At 38.6% G+C, this 6,000-nt stretch overlaps 1 long non-coding RNA gene across 1 annotated transcript in view; it reads left to right on the plus strand.

Moving 5' to 3' along the window:
• LOC146801943 (uncharacterized) overlaps positions 1-5,717 on the plus strand; it is a 118,618-nt gene extending 112,901 nt beyond the window's left edge. Inside the window, exon 4 of the long non-coding RNA XR_014968081.1 lies at positions 5,361-5,717. This is a non-coding gene — a long non-coding RNA (uncharacterized LOC146801943). The remainder of the gene's footprint in view (positions 1-5,360) is intronic.
• Positions 5,718-6,000: the final 283 nt, after the last annotated feature.

Below are 6,000 nucleotides of genomic sequence, written 5' to 3' on the forward strand. Positions count from 1 at the left end.
CGCGCAACTTCAATTGTCACACGTTTTCCCCTGTCTGCATACAGGGCCAACAATCCCGCCTTTTTCCGAGAGCAACACTCCCTCTGCTCTACTACGGAACTGTCACCGACTCCCTACGTCCCAGAAGCCGTTTCACAATACATAAAACTTAACACGACTCCAACATATAGTGTTAGTACAAATTTCAATCAATAATCAACAAGCCTATATACACGCAATTTCGCCAGACCAAGACAATAGTAAACCATCAGTCTGCTACCAAGAAACTGGTGCAGATCAGAGCTTCCGAATCCCCTCTACTTCCACGGACGGAGTGATCTCACAGTCACACACGCATACACACATCACACGCTGGTGGGGCCCATTACACCAACATTCATCCTACCACTCTTATCCGTGCCATGTATAAGGGGAAACACACCTTTTAATACCTATGCGATCTGCCTGTACTTTGAGGTCAATGGCATCTACTTAGTTGCTTTTAAATCTAGCGGAAAACATTTCAAAGAATATACAAATAAATTCAATAAACATGACAAGAAATAACCACCCGACTCAGAGATTCAAACAGAATTATTTGTTTATCTAAAATTGTCAGAAAAGCCAATTAAATGCAAATTCATTTCTCTCATATTTACCTATTCTGTCTAAATGTCAGATCCTAAGTCAGAACCGGTCCTCTGTAGAAGAATTAGAGTTTCCTGCCGTCATGTAGAGTCACCGTCCTCTCCGTCAGCATAGGGACCTCGGATCACCAGTTCGGGAAGAAGTGGCGCTAGACCTCTCTAGTCTACTAATATTTATACCAAAATTACATCACAAAATGTTACAATCCTCATCCGTTTAGCAGGAAAAGATGTTGTCTTGTTACATTAAGAAATTTTCTCATGTATTGTAAACTTCAAATTCTGAATAGAAATTATGAGTCCATAGCTAATTTGTTACTTTTACGGATGTCTCTACTGGATAAATTTGTAACCAATTGTGGGATCATTACGAGTTCATAAATTGAGTATTTCGAGATTGTAACAAACTCCATTTCCAGGGGCACTTGGCAGACTTCCTGGACTTGTCATCATGATCATGGCTTTTCAGTTCATCAGAAGTGCAAGGTCACAGGCAGCGCGAAGCCTCTTTGCAACGTTTCAATCTACTCGAATGCAGGCTGCGGGCGGTAGTCATTTTCTGGTAGGCCACATTAGTCAACTTAAGTGAAAATAGACATAAACAGAACTACTGCACAGAAATGATTATACAGTGTTATTCCCCTGCTAATACCCTTATGTGTGTGTATTTATCTAGCCATTTGCGACATCAGAAGCCATTAATGCATTATAATTATAAGCGCAAAACACAATAACATTACATAAGCCACGTCTATTTCTGTCAGTTTGCTCACCAACTTAGTTCACTTATTATTTTAGCCATGCAATAGCATTCCCACGTGTAATTCTCTTGTTAATAAGGTTGGTTAGACAAGACTTCAACAAACTTTTAATAATTAATAATTAATCATTAGTACTTTTAATTATAACATGCGAAAATGAAACAGGTATTCGGGTTTAAAGTAAAAACCCTGCTCCATCAGATACACAAAAGATGGAAGGCCTGGTCCAGGGTACTAACTTTTGTACGGAAGACTGTTTGAAAATCACTCAAGATTTGGGACTCAGACATCCAGTCCTGAATTCTTCCTAATATCTGCTTACAGAAGATTTTCTGGAAAGAATCAATAAGGCTAATCAGCCTATAACTCCCCGGCATAGCTCTGTTCCCTTTATTGTAGATGTGCACTATCTCCGCAATCTGCCACGATGCTGGTATATGAGCACCAGACATGATCAAATTTGATACCAAATTAATGTAGGAGCCCCAGAAGGATCTATCCTCTCTATATAAATCGTTAGGGATTCTGTCTGGACCAGGGGCATGCATGGACACACAAGCTGGGATCGCCATTTGGGTTTCCTTGATAGAGAAAACCAGGGTTTCACCATTTCCACCAGTGCCTCAATCCCCATTTTGCTGTCCTCCAGGGTTTCTAAGGTACCTTTGCCATAGAGAGGGCTAAAATGAGTAGCCCACTCTTCTGGCTGCACAGTGTATTCTAAGGCTGCCCTGTTTCCCTTTAACCAGTATGCTGTTTTTCTCCAAAATGTCTTTGGATATTTGTCTGTCAATGCAGTATCTAACGAGGACCAGACAGAACTCTCCCATTCCTTTTTTGCTTTCTCAATGGCCTGCCTATACTTGGCTCTGCAGATCACATCCTCAGAGCGTGCCTTTCTCTTTATTGCACAAATGAGCACCCCCTTTGCTTTTCTGCAGTCCTGGTTGTACCAGGCAGTCTCAGCAGCCTGCAACAAATCTAAGCAGTGTCCCCCTCTTTTTTGTGCTTTAGGAGGCCGGCTAAGCATGTCTCGCATTTCAATATAAAACAACTTGTGGCAAGATCCCAAGCTCACAACAGCATCTTTAGCAGGGAGTTTAGTTAACTCCTCAATCACAGGGTGTGCTTTACTTTTAACTATTTCAAGAACTTCTGGGTGCTCCTCCACCCACTCCCACTTAATTGGCCTTCTTTGGTTATTTGTGACAGAAAGAACATCCAAATCCGGACACCGGCAGCAATGGCATAGGAAGAGAAACCAATCCTAAAAGGTGTAAACAATCTCCAGGTTTCATGAAATAGGATTACATCATATGAGTCTACAAGGGTACACCAATCAGGGTCAGAAAGCAATATTGTAATCCCTACCACATTCCAGACTAAAACCTTTAAAAGAGGGTGGACTGGGGCCTCATCTTCTTCAATACCACACCTAGGAGTCATACTGCTATTTACATTTGCAGTAGTGAGCTCTCTACCAGTCTCGATCTTAGTTGTTGTACCTCTAGGAGTTGGGACATCTGGTGAAGGCAGAAATAGTGGGGGCCTTGAACACCCACTATTTCATCTTGGCTTTCATCTTGAACACAACAAAACCTCCTCTTGTTGAAGTGATTGATTTCTTTTGGCATAAAGAGTACCAACCTAGAGGTGCTCCCCATATTCACATGCTGTTGTGGGTAAAAGATGCACCAAAGTTTGGAACAGACAGTGATGAGTCTGTGTTGTCTTTTATTGAGAAGTATGTAACTTGCTCCATCCCAAAGGATAGTAGTGACAACATATTAAGAGAACAAGTTCTATGATTCCATAATCATAGATGCGGAAAATATTGTTAGCAAAAATAGAGAGCAAAAGGGAACTCTTTATACAAGGAAGAGTCAACAGCTTTTTGTCTACAGTCAGACATACACTTTAAAGGAAATCACCGATCAATAAATACAACCTAAGAAGAACAAAGGCCTCCAAGTACATTAATGACTACAATTCTGTGATTCTGAAGATGTGGAATTCAAACATGAATGTGCAGTTTGTTGCAGACAACTTAATAGCTGTTGCTTGGTACGTTACACCTTATATAACAAAGTCAGAGAAAACTGAGATGAAAGAGAAGTGGGAGGAGATTTCAGCAGAAAAGAGTCTAACGAAGAAATTGTACAGTTTTAGTTTGAGAATGCTATAAATGTATAGACCGGTTAAACTCAGCTAGTTTATTTTCTAAATCTAGAGGAATTGTATGGGTGAGTTTAGGGCTTACTAAAACTTGTAACAGAGTACTGAAGTCTTTACTGAAATTCAATATCTTGCAGAAATTGAGCCACACAGTACAGATACTCTGAAGAGTAAGATGCTGGATACATACTATCCAAGAAAAATTACTCATCTAGAACGGATGTGTGTTCATGAAATACATCAACATTATTCTTTCAGAAGTAATGTCATTGAAACATAGATGAAGGTAAATTTGCTGTGGCTGGATGTGAAGGATGTTTGGTGAGAAATAAAAAAGGAAATTAAATCAACCATCGAAAGCTAAGCTGTCAAACTACAGACAAAAGAGAGTTTTTCTATTTAGCCTTGTTACAGTTGTTTAAGCCATGGTAAACTGGAAGTGAGCTACTTGAAGAATTTGAATGTTATGAAGACTCATTCAGCGTTGTGAAAGACAGCATTGAGTGCTCTGTGTTTCTAGTGTATCTTCAACTGTTGAGAGATGAGATTGAACAAGAAGAAAGAATTGTTGCCGAGATAGCAAGAGAGAGTTGTCAGAGCAGTCGAAATTCAGCACCTGGAAGTCAAGATCCTCTTGGAGAGCCAATCATTGAAAATTAAGCTTCAATAGCAATGAATGAGGTGGAGAATGCAATGCAGAAAGTAAGACTGGTTCTAGAACTACTAATACAGCAACTAAATGCAGATCAGAAAGACATTTTCGAAGAGGTAAAAGGTAAAGTAGGGCATGGGTTTCTCCATGAGAATAAAAAATATGCATGTTCTACATATAAACCAGTTCTATTGTATGTAAGTGGTCAAGCTGTGACTGGAAAAATCTTCTTGATTAAAGTACTGACAAGTTATCTACAGAAGACAACAGATTCCAATGTGTCATGTGTAGTCACTGCACCAACAGGCTTAGCTGCTCATAATGTTAAAGGAGTTACCCTTCATTGATTATTAATGCTGCCTGTTGAACATGTCAACAAATGACAATACAATAATCTATCTGGTGAAGCTTGTCATGAAGTGGCAAGAGTATTAAAGAAAATAAACCTTTTAATTATTGATGAAGTCATTATGGTGTCTAACCTAATGCTAGCTTTTACACATTTAAGAATGCAGCAAGTATTAAAAACTGACAACGATGTACTTTTTGGAGACCTGCTACAACTACCTTGCATAAAAGTACAACCTGTATTCAAGAAACTACTACATAAATGAAACAAAGAATTCACTAGGAAGTATTGGAAATGTAAACATTTGAGAAAACATTCAACACAAGAGTTAATCCTAAATATGTGCCAAGCATCAGATATGCATTATGCAGCTATACTAAAGCATATAAGAGTGGGAACCCTTATAAGAGAGGGAACGACAGTATTACAAACGTGTCTCATCAAAAGTTTGTTTCCAAGTAATGTTTCAGCTGCTGAAGTAATGTACAAGTTTGTTAAGGGAGAGAAGTCTATTGTTTGTTTGATGCCAACTGTTGAGGAGTGTAGTAAATTCAATGAGCACTTATTGCAAGCGGTAGTTGGCCCAGAAATCGGCTTCTTGCTTAAAAAGTGCGTTTGGGAGACCATTTGGCCCTGCTGCTCCTTCCATTTTCAGTTTTCTTATTACGTCTTTTAGTAGTTTGATGTTGATTAATGTATTTGAGCCATGGGTATTAAATTCCTGTGGGTCTACTTCTGATTGCACATTTTCCTGGTTAGGGGACAGATGGTAATAACAATTTGCTTTCATATTTCAGGAAGGAGTTAATATAACCTCTGGAAACTACACAATCTATTTAAGATGTCAAACAGGATGGAGAGAGTGCAATGACATACAAGTGATATTCAAATCAAGACTACTCAAAAAGTTACCAAACTCATACCTGCTATTTCTAGAACCGAAGTTGTAAGGAGTATCTCGGATAAGAAAATGTGGTATTGTGTTGACATATATATAGATTATGTGTTTCTGAGATATTATTCAGCCTATTGGGCGTATTGTCGACAGCAAGCTGTTAGAAATAAAGGACTCATTTTAACCGCGGGAAAGGAATTTATAAATATTTGAGGACTACATTGTGTTATTACAGATTAAAAGTAAATGTCGGTACTATAATACCAGTAGCCTTAAGTTGCAAGTCTCTTCACCACTAAAAAAAGTCCCCTTTTGTTTCTGCTACAGCAACCTTCTACGTAGTGCTATGAGTTAGGTTTTTCATACATTACCCAAGAACATTTTACACATCATTTGGCCTAACAGGGATGATGTTTTCAAAAGGATATGCAAAAATGAAGACTGCTTAATAATTGATGGATATTTTGTACCAGATATGAGAATATTATAAACAGTTTTATCATATGGTTGCTTTCATTAAGGTAGTAATCTATAACCAAGCC

Source organism: Triturus cristatus, chromosome 8 (assembly GCF_964204655.1).
Source record: "Triturus cristatus chromosome 8, aTriCri1.1, whole genome shotgun sequence".
Lineage (NCBI taxonomy): Eukaryota > Metazoa > Chordata > Amphibia > Caudata > Salamandridae > Triturus > Triturus cristatus.